We start from the raw sequence: 11,716 nt of genomic DNA, 5'->3' as shown, positions 1-11,716 counted from the left end.
CAGCACACTATATCCCACACACAGAGGGAGTGAATAATTTGTACAACGGAGTTGGTAGATGCTAATTAGCTAGTAGAGACTATTTTACAGTGCATGCATATATTAGAAAGTTCATTGTATCTCTTAAGCATATGTGATTTTAATTTGTCAGTCATAACTCCCCAAAACTCACACTATTATTAGCAAACAACTGCAAATTAAAGTAAAAGGCTCTGGCCCTACTAACAAACTAGATCATATTTTAAAATCTATGGTGCATCAGCTCTCTGAATCCAGGCTTCTATACCTATGGATTCAACCATCTTCAGACCAAAAATGTCTCCTGGGCAAAAAGGGGTTACATCTGTACTTGTTTGTACTATTTATATACAGATGCCATTTTAGGTTTTTCCTTATTGTTACTACCTAAGTGATGTAATAATATAGCAACTATTTACAGTACATTAACATGAGTTGAGCTCTATAACTAACCTAAAGCTGATCTTTTGCAAATAAGCACATTACATGTTATAAGCACATTACATGTTATAAGCACATTACATGTTATAAGCATCCCCGAGTCATATAGGATTCTTGGGCAGCCAGATCTAGAGTTCCAGGTGGTGTCTTAGAAGCAATCTATGACAAACACAGGGCAACTATAATAATTTTGGTGGCTATAGAGCAAGATGTAAACTCCAAAACATTGCTCAAAAGTGTAAATTAATTTAATCTCTCTGAAATTATTTTAAGCTGAAACATTAAACACTTGAAGGAAGGGCTGGAGAAAGATGGCTCAGAGGCTGTGAGCACTGGCCTTCTTCCAGAGAAGAAATTCCCAGAATCCACATGGCCTTTCACAGTTGCCTGTAATTCCAGCCCTAGGGGACATGATACTTTCTTCTGGCCTCTGCTGACATCAGTCATGCACATAGTGCATAGATATACATGCAAGCAAGGCAGCCGTGATATATTATTTTTAAGTGTTCAACTGGGCTGGGGAAAGTTGGCAAAGTCCCTGCTGCACAGCATGCTTACGTGAGTTTGCGTCCCAGCACCCTTGTAAAAAGCCACATGTGGTGCTGATAATCCTAGCACAGGAGAGTCTGGGGCGTAGTGGTGGCCACTCTCACCAGGAGAACTCCAGGTTCACTGGGAGACCTTGTCCCAAAAAACTAAGGTAGAAAGTGCTGGGGGGTTGGGAGACACTCAGTGCTCTGTCCTCCACATGGGCACATATGAGTGCATGAACATGCATGTGCACTCCCCCCCCCCCCCACACACACAGAGTCTCACAAACACATACAGACACACATACACAGATAAACACACAGAGACAGATATGCACACACAGGCACACACATACACAGACATACAGACACATACACCGAGACGCATGCACAGACACACATACAGACACACAGATACACACATTCACAAAGACACAGACACATACACACACACACATACACAAGACACACACAGAGACACACACAGAGACACACACATACGTAAAAATGAACCGCACCACAATGTCCGCGGGGTAGAGCAGAGCATTTTCTCCTCTGTGGTCTTTCTAAATATTTTATAGTGAACCGCTCTTAAAACTAAAACAAAATTCTGATTATAAAATAGAGGACTCGATGCACTTTTGTCATATAGATTAGTAGAATATACATATGAGACTCCAGAAGGAGTCTCTAAGCTGTCTCTCTATCCCACCTGAAGACTTAAAAAAATATATCATGGGTGTTTTACACACACACACACACACACACACACACACACACACACACACACACACATACACACAACTTCTTCACTTATTATGCCCAAAATTAATGGTCCATGAAATTCTTCTAAGTGTTTTAACTCAAAGAAACCTGTCTCTTCCAAAACCCACTCTTTGATCCCTGACACCTTTGTAAAGCTGACAAGCACTGATCCAGGTCTAAAAACATTAGAACTGTATTTAACTCCACTGCCCCCATTTTACAGGTGGGAAGTGGGACACAGAGTGGCGAGGTTACTTGTCTGGAATGGCACTGCCTCCCAAAGATTCAGATCCAGTTAGGTTTTTGGGGGGTTTTTTGGGGTTGTTTTTTGTTTTTGTTTTTTGTTTTTCTTCAAAGGATCCTTTATTGACCAAAGCAGGACTGTGGCATGTATGTGTGTGTGTGTGTATATATATATATATATATATATACATATATATATATATATATATATATAATCGAGCAGGCAGTAATCCCTTTGTGTGCCCACCAACCCCACACTGTTTTCCTGCCCTCTGAACATGGAAGGAGGAATGGCTGCTTCACCTAGGCCACAAGGCAACATTCTCCTATAGAGGGAGAAAGAGGCTTTTATGTGGCCATTCCCTTCCCATCAGAAATCAATATACTCGCAAAGAAAACAAAATACAGAAATCAAACATTTAAATATGAAAATCCAAAGGGAGTTGGGTAGAGAAACAAAAAGGAACTGGAGTTTCTTGGGAAGGGTCTCCCTTTCCCCCTGCCCACTGATGGGCTAAGGGTCTGGGGTATGAAGCTCACACTGTGAGTTTGCAGTGACAGAGTTCCTTGCAGATCTGACGAGATGTCCTGCTGGGTGAAGCTGAATGGCTGAGACAGGGCCAGGTGCTTGCAGTACTGTAACACAAAGGCACCACAGTCACTGTCATTATTCTGCCTGGCCACATTCATTTTGAAATAACCTTTCCAGCCCTGATGGAAGTCCACTTGGCCTTTTTTTGACTGCCTCTGCCTGTAGATACTTGACAATATACTTAGGGCAGCGGCGATTTAGAGTTCGCTGGGAGTCAAAATAGGTGATGGTATGTTGCCTTACATCAACTGAGATAAGGGACCAGTCCACTTCCAGATGGATGGGGATTAGCAGTAATTCCTTATTGAAGATGTCCACATTTTTGGTCCACCTCTTTACCCCATCATAACCCTTGGTACGGAGTTTATCATAGAAGAGACTGTGGAAGAAATGCACCTTTTCAGGGACTGTGTCCATGACCAGGTCTCCATACATGTTCATCACCTGGTCATTGAGCCAGTTCTGTCCATATAAGGTACCCAAGTCATCCATGGTGAGCACGTGTCACTTATAGGATACCCGGAAGCCCCTTACCATAGCGTTGTCTGGCATCCGCTGATAAGACTGGATCAGCTGTAGTACCAGACTCTTCCATGAGGGTGTAGAGAACTCCTGCTGGAAAACGTCCTCCAACTTCTCTACAACTTCATCAGTGCTGAGAGGGATGAGGCTGCCGTAAGTTTGAAGGAATTCATCTAAGATACTCTGCACACAGGTCACATGTTCCTCCCGAAGGGGGCTATGCTGGCCAGTTTTCTCCCCAGTCCGATCTGCCTCTTCTGCAGTGCCCAAGTCAGAGCTCTGAAAAAGTTCCTGAGCCACGTGGTCTCCAATGCTGCACACATTACTGATGAGTATGCTGGCATCAGGGGGTGCCAGGCTGCGCTCCCCTTCAGGACCAGACAGACCCCCAAAATCATTAGGTAGAGTACATGAGAGGAGGCCCAAGTCAGGGTCCAGAGGAGACTTTGGGGTCCACCTTAGTCCATCTTCCTCCATGGGGGGCCCAGAGGGCACTGGTGAAGACCCTCTCATCCCATCCTCTGCCATGAGAGCACCTAGCAGACCCAGCCGGGGTGGGGGTAGCCCCTGGGGAAGTCAAAACCACAGCAGGGTGATGGCACCTGTGGCGTTGCACCCCCTTCCTGGGGTGAGAGCTGGTTCTTGGGGTGTGCGAGGTTCCGCCACCGGCCTTGGTCGCGCCCCCAAAGCTTCCAGTGGAATGTCAGCGAGGTGCTTTTTGAGTAGAGCAGCATCTGGAAGGCTCTCGTGGCTCGGCGCCGGCGCCGCCGCTGTGAGCACTAACTCAGTTCCTTCTCTACTGAGTTTCAGAATGTTTTAGTCACCATTTTATGCATCCAGCCTCCCTGGTCAAGTGAGGTTGTTTTAGGGATAAGCACGGGACCCTGAACTTCTTCAGCCTCGTCTGATGTAAGCACGGGCTTCACTAGGGTCCTCAGACCGTATTTGGGTTCTGTGAGCAGACACCGAGAGTTCCAGTTCTTTTATGCTCAAACAAGAAACTGAACGGAGACGCGCAGTTACTGCAGAAGCAGAGAAGGTGTATTAAGAGATAATACATGCCCGTTTCAGGCAGGAAGGCAGGGATGAGAGATGGACTGGAGAAAAGAGAGAATTTAGCACAGAGTTGAGAATTATGTCACTGAGCACCAAGGGGCTTTGGAGACTCATTTGCATGACATGAGATTGTGGACTCATTTGCATAGATTGCTATGTCTTATCCTTGTGTGCTGTTACGTAGAGTTCTGCGGTCACCTCTGGACACCCTAGTGCAAGTGTGCTTTGGTCAGATTGAAGGGGGATGTTCAAGTCTTCCTCTTGGCTGCCTTCTGTCTTCACATGCTAATTTTGTAAGGCTTGCACCAAACTTTCTGGCCCTCCCTCTCCTCACTCTTCCTCCTCGGTTTTATTAAAAACAAAAGCAAAAGTTAACTCTGTTTGCACATTCACTGAAAACCGTAGGAGTTCTTTGGAGATTAATATTGATTTTCAAGATTTACTTCCTAGACAAATACCTCTAAAAAGCAAATCATAGCTGGCCTATGAAGCCATATGCTCTGGTTCTAATTTCCCCGTTCTAGCAACATGCAGACTAAAACAGCACACACACACACAAAATGCTTTACTCAAATAATAAAAGATATTGTTATGAGTTGCCCTTCATATATAAACCCATTTATTACCCGGGGAATACTTTACGACAAGTGAGATTTAAAGATAGGAAAGAAGAGAGGATGGAGTTTAAGCTCTCCCTTTGTGTTCTCCAATCGGCAAGGACTTCCTAAGCTGGGTTTCCAAAGCCAGCCAGTCATAGAAAGCACATCCTCCTGCTAGCCGCCGCCGCCAGCTTGCTGGGGAAACATGGTTCTTATTTAATGACATCTAAAGTGATACACGCTCCTGGGTAAGTAGAACAAAAAACCACAATGTTTTATCCAGATGAAATTACTGAAGAATGAGGTTTGGTGATTAATCAAAGTCGATTTGGGGCCAAGCAACCAAGGTTCTGATCTCTAAAGGGCCAGAAGGAGCTGCTGGGCTGAGCAGGGCAGATTGAGACCTCCATACGTTAGAAAAAAAAAAGAAAGAAAGAAAGAAAGAAAAGAAAAGAAAAGAAAAGAAAAGAAAAGAAAAGAAAAGAAAAGAAAAGAAAAGAAAAGAAAAGAAAAGAAAAGAAAAGAAAAGAAAAGAAAAGAAAAAAGGATTCTCCCCATAGTGGCTGCAGCCACCAACACTGCAGAACTGGCATAAGTCTGGCTCCAAAGAAAGGCCAGCAGGTTGAATCACTAAATCTTCACATATCTGATTTCATATATGTTTTCAGAGACTGAAGTGATGTCTATATGAATATTCACAGATTGACTTAAAGGAAGAATCAAGACCATTTTGAAAATAGCAAGGTGCTGATGATAATACTTGATGCTATTGAATCTATAGCTATATAACTGAATGCACACACAGGTTGAGCCCTGTATGTGGCTCTAGCCATGAATTTCCCTTCTAGTGGCTGGCCTGCCACCGTGCTAATTTCGCTCAATACCCTTTCTTAGTTTAGAATGTAGTTTTAAGCAACTTGCAAATGTAAACTCAAGCATCTCCAAGAGACCACTTTTATACAATTAAATCCACTGGATCTCCCCCCCCCCTCCCTTGACCTAGCAGTTTCCAAGTGTGAACACAGAATGGTTCTCAGCTTTTGGCAGGAAGACCACGCATGTTCAGCTCCTGGTTCCTTTCTGGTTTCTTGGACTTGGCTTATTGCAATTAATCTCTTCTCTAAAACTCTCCTAAGTCCTCTTCCTAGCAACAACATACCTTTTTGTTCCTGCTTCTCCCTCATATTTGTCCTCTATTGGAGAACAGAGAACTGTTGCCAAACTGAACCTACAGAGATGTGCCATGAGCTCCATTCACCCCAGATTGAGCGCGAACAACAGACCAAAGGATGACGTCAGAGTCCAACTCAGGAAGCCAATGAGCTGACTTACAGAGCATGGGTGAACTTATGTTATGGAACAGGAGTTACAGGAGCTCAGGTGACCCCCCAAAGAAGCCATACCACCGAAAACTATCACCCCAGTGTGCATAATGACTTCCTCATAGCTACATAGAAAGTGTCCAGTTCCCATTTCGGTTACCTTATACCATACTCTATCACTTCCTGGGACCATGAGAGATTAGGGCCAAAGCTTTAGGCAGAACTAGATTCAGTTGGAGGGATGTGTAGGAAGGAGAGTGGGTGACCCTCCCCATCCCTTCCCTAATGATGGAGCATCAGCAGGCCTGATTTTGAGGTTCTCTTATAAAATATCACAACTGCTCTGATGACAATGGCAATCAGTAGTCCTTATGCTCAGAGGATAATGTTTTAGAAGGAAGTCATCCTGTACTTCAGTGATTAACATCAACAGTCAAAGTCCAACTTAAAGCCCCCAGCAGGGAGCTTCTGAGGCTTGCTCAACAGTGGGCCTTTTCCTGTCGAGCCACGGCTGCTGTTGCTACTGCTTCATCCTCCCCCCCTCCTCCCCCTCCTCCCCCTCCTCCTCTTCCTGCTGCTGATGATTCTTCTCCTCCTCTTCTTTTCCTTCCTCCTCTTCTTTTCCTTCCTCTTCTTCCTTCTCCTCCTTCCTCCCCCTCCTCCTCTTCTTCCCCCTCATCCTCCTCAGACAGACAGACAAAATGCTCTGTGTGTGGCTTTTCCCCTCCCAGGCCAAAGCAGTTCTCCAAATGTTGTATCTGCAGGGCACAATCATTGCTTTAATCTAAGTGCATCTCCACCGTATTTTAATTTTCTTCAAGGATGAATCCTGGCTTAGGACTTGGAAAATCTGGTTTCTAGTTCTGCTAAAAAGAAAACACTTAACCTTGCCTCTTTTCCAAGTAGGGAATAAAAGGGCTCCTGTCACAGTTACCTCCGAATAGTGACCATCAGCATTGATGTCTCTAATATATTTGAAAGTGCATATGAGTGTGTGGAATTATGTAAATAAAATATAAAGACAGACAGGCAGATTCAAAGACTTCAAAAGTATGAATTGACTCATCCTAAGGAGTAAATCTTCCACCCTACCTTACCTGCAAACCACCAAATCAGTCATATTCAAATTCCAAGTCCCTTTTAGTGCTACTCAAAACATTAAGTGTATTGCCCTAAAAAGATAAACACTGGTAATGGGTCTTTGAAGTAGGAACTGGTTTTGCTGGCTTTCTCTCCATCCTGTCCCCTTCAAAGTCATCAAAGCAACTTTCTAAAAGTGTGAATGTCTTACAAGTAGCTTCTAATGGACTCGCCCTTCACTCTGCTCCTCACTAATCAGAGGTAACCTGACTTTTACATTCCTAATTATGCCTCCTTCAGAGAGCACTAAGACTAACATTGGTTTTAAATGGTCCTAATGCATCCTTGCTTTTAACCAGGCTGCTCTGAGCCTCGCACATCCTGATGGTAGCACAGTCCCCAGAACGCATGTCCCAAGGGCATCTATCTGGCCAGCAGAACTTCTTTGAGGATCATTTCCTTTCTTTTCTCCAGTCACCTGCACACTGTCCCCTAAACAGTTGATTCTGATTCACTTAGTCTCCTCCAAGAAGAATCCAAAGTTTTTAAAAGGCTCACCACTGCCTAAAAGTGTAAAATTTTCTTTTTGAATTTGGTAAAATTTTAAGAACAGTTAAATCTTAGGGACATTGTTTAAAATGGAGCCTTCCAGGTTTCATGCTCCAGGTATTTTCATTCTGGCCATTGGGTAAAAGATGGGATCATTTGTTTTAAATGAGCAAGCTGAAAGGTCCATCCTGACCCAGTCACCTCCCCAGGCTCATCTCCCAGGTTTTAACCCCCAGGTTGTATTTTTAAAGTGTTTCTCCCTGACTGGTCACTCATCAACTATAGACTTTTAAGTCTACAGATACCTACTGTGAAGTCTTCTTAGAACTTGCATTTGGAATTCCCTCCCTGAAGTTTCTGGGCCATCCTTGGTTGTATGCCATTTGCCTTTTATGAGATACTTCCTCTGTTACCTTTACTGTTTACTGTTCAGCCTATCAATGAGCATTGACGGTTGAAATATCCAAAGATCAAAAGCACATTCGATTTACCATTTAACTCACAGAGGTTTGAGATGATAGCAGCTGCCTAAAAGTAAAGACATTTAACTTAGAAATCTAGTAGATGGATTTAGATGAATCTGGTGTGACTGTAACATAAAGTTTATTCAATTCACAAAGATCATGACACATGGTCATGCTACATCCCAGATGGGATGTTTACCTTATTCGGTCAACCTTGGGATCCAAAAATCTCAATATACTAGATAATGTATACTTAAATATAAATAATTTATGATTGCTTTTATTGAGGATCATTATAAAGATACCAAAACGTTTACTTAAACAAATCAATAGTAGTGCATATTAACAACCTGTAGAGAACTAAATACCATCATGTGTTAAAGCTGTAACCCAGGGCAACGGCTTTGGAGTATGGTCTCAGAGATTCCATTGCAATATAAAGCTATAAATTCAATTTAAGTGTATACAGTTAACACATAAAATATGCATAACTGCACTGAATGCAATAGCAAAACTTGCATCAATAAAGAGATGGGTAAGTAAATATTTATATATTCAAACCATAGGATAATATGCAAATATAGTATAAGATATACTCTAGGTACTGCTATGAAAAGAGTTTTAATATGCATGAGTGAGCTTAGAAGTTGTAGGACTCACACTATAATGCTTTCCAAAGTTGAAAGTTGATGATGTCTTTATTTACATGCTTCCTGTCTCTGCCTCAGCAACTAAGGCTTTCAGGACAGATGGGTGGTGTGGCACAGTTAGCTTGAAGCTTACCTTTGCAGAAGACAAGCAGAGTCAGTGGTGCCAACTGCAAGCCTTTCAGTGAAAGACTAAGAGGACATTCCTAGAGCCTGCTGAAGATGAAGTCTGCCTGGCATGATTAGCCTCATTTTCTTCCTGTGGGCACCACTGACTCTGCTTGTCTGCTTGCCTGGTCTTAGCATGTTCACATGCTCCATCCCCAGTTCCCAGGACTGATGGTGAGCTGCAAAAGTCTGACTGTTTGTTTGGACAGCCCATCGCTCTGTTTATTGACCAGGAATGGCTGCCCAGTACGTCACTTCTTAGTCTCTTTCAAGAGTAGAAGGTGTTGCTGTTCTCTGCCCATGGGAAGAAGGAAGTGATATTTAAACTCTCATTCTGGAAAGGTCCCCATGATTGGAGGGTCACATTAAAATGGATTTGGTTTTTTTCTCCCTTGCTTCTATGTTCAGGAGCAGTAGAAGCCCAACCTGTTATCTATGTTAGTGAAGCCTGAGGCTTATGTACTTTGGGAAGCCCTTGGGAAGACAAATAGAAAGTTACACATCAAAATTCTACCCTACATCATTGGATATGACATGCAAATATAAGGGCCTTAGACATAAGCCTATTTAGTGCCTTGCTGAGCTCCCTCTGATCAGTATATAATGATCAGTAATGGTACAAGGATGGCCCCATCAGCTCATATCCACTGTCACCAACATGGTAGAAAGAGATAACAGACTCCCTCAGCTGTCTTCATGTGCACATGCATACCCATGTACACACACATAAATAAGTAAAGGAAAAAAAACTCAATATCAAGCTTTTTTAAAAATATTGAGTGGAAAGAACTAGACAAATTCTAAAGTTCTTTACATAAGTATCCTGACAAAATGTCAGAATGAGAATTTTAAATTACTAGCCAGCACTACCTTCTCCTAGTTTATCTTGTCAGTCAAAGACACATTTTTCAGCATCTTCTCAGAGTATCTGCCAAATGGTCTTTCTATTCCAAACTCTAGTCAACAATCAATGGTACCACTGTCATCTTTTTATATGGTGTATGAGTGCCTATATGGCCTCTGGCAGACACTCCATGTCCTCATTGGGAAATAAGGAGATCCTACAAAGACTTGGGTCCCTAAGGGATGGTCTGAAGAATTATAGGCACACTGGGCAATGTCTCCCTTTCTACTTCTCTACCCTGCCTGCTGTATGCTGAATAACCCCAAGATGGGATTAAAAAAAATGTTGACTTGACTAAAGTGAGACTTATCAACAGAAGCTTGATTCAATAGTCTGGTCCATGCCAAAGGAATTTCTCTCTGGCTTCCACTCTGTCTTGATGTCAATTTTCCTAGATGTCCCAGGTTTTCACCTTGAAACAAAGAAGAAATGGGGAGGAATATGAAGCATGGGGGAGAGGAAGGAAGAAAGAGGAGAGGAAAAAGGAAAGAAAAACTAGTCATTGATTCCTTATACTTTGTCACCATATCATGTTCAATGACAGAGAACACTGGCCAGCCAGCCTGGCCAGTCAGTGAGCCCCGGGTTCAGCCAGAGACCTTGTCTTGTACAAGACTGCTCTAATTTCTTGCTAGTCACATTCCTCAAGAATGAAACCAAAGTAGATTATCATGTGATATGTACTGGAGAGCCAGAAGTAGGGCTTAGTTGTCACCACATGTAACAACAATAATAACTAACAGGTTAGAAATGAGGATATTCCAAACAGTGGAATGGATTTTCTTACCATTAATAGGAATCTCATTTACAATGTTCTTTTGGGGAAGTATCGAGTTGATCGTGGAAAGTGCCATTCAGTGTGCATTTAGATGTTAGGAACATACTGGGTGGCAGACAAAGAAATTGGGGGTATTGTTTGAGGTCTGCCTCCAGCCACTGTGTGATGGTATCTTTGCTTCACCATCTTCATTTCTACAGGTTGGCAAAGGCTGCCTTTACAAGTCCCCAGTGCTGAACCTCTTGGGCTTAGTGAATTAAGCATTCTGGAGAGGAAGCTGGGTTCACTTACATATCTAAAATGGAGTATTACCATCTTCTCCCTGGGAAATTGGTATCAGGTGATGGGCATGGAAAGCTTGTAGGATGATTCTGGGTTGGACAAACAAATTCCCATGGATCTCTTTACTCTTTAACTTGTGATTACATTAAGTAAGCAACTCCCTTTATACTTTTATTCAAAAATAACAAGCTGTGTTTGGAATGCTGGTATCCACTATTTATTACGCTCTCCAACCCAAACACGAAAACATTTGTACTTCTGTTATGACTTCACCTGGTGGCTTTCATTTTCCCTAACATAAAGACGGGGTGAAGCAGAGTAATAGAAAAATAGAAAACATCTTTGTCGGAAAATGAGCTCGCAGCTGTGTAACTGGAGCACACAACCATAAATCAGAATGTCAAATCCAAAACACATGACTTCGTGCAAGTTCTCCATGTGCGCTCTAATGTGACTACAGCCTGGTTGCTATTATGATTTAAAACAAAGTCTTTCATGCTAGAAACAAAATGCGGAATGTGAGCCGCCTGGGGGAGAGAGCTGTGAGCTCGCTAGCGACAGAGTCCTTGCTGTCATTGAGGTGGGCTACAGTATTTCAAGCATGGCTTTGTCAGGTGTGAGGGAACAAGAGGATACAAGAGGAAGCTTGGCAGAGATCTTCGCATGAGGGACGAATTAGCTGGCAGTGTTCAGTGCAGCTTGACAATCCGAAATGAGCTGCATTCGCCTGCCCCCACCCAAGCAGAATCCTGAAGC

At 42.9% G+C, this 11,716-nt stretch overlaps 1 pseudogene; it reads right to left on the bottom strand.

Annotated features, from left to right (window-relative positions):
• Positions 2,096-3,890, bottom strand: Gm6580 (predicted gene 6580; annotated as a pseudogene).

Source organism: Mus musculus, chromosome 14 (genome assembly GCF_000001635.26).
Source record: "Mus musculus strain C57BL/6J chromosome 14, GRCm38.p6 C57BL/6J".
Taxonomy (NCBI): Eukaryota; Metazoa; Chordata; class Mammalia; order Rodentia; family Muridae; genus Mus; species Mus musculus.
Note: the sequence above shows the minus strand (reverse complement) of the source record. Positions and strands in the feature narration are given on the sequence as shown.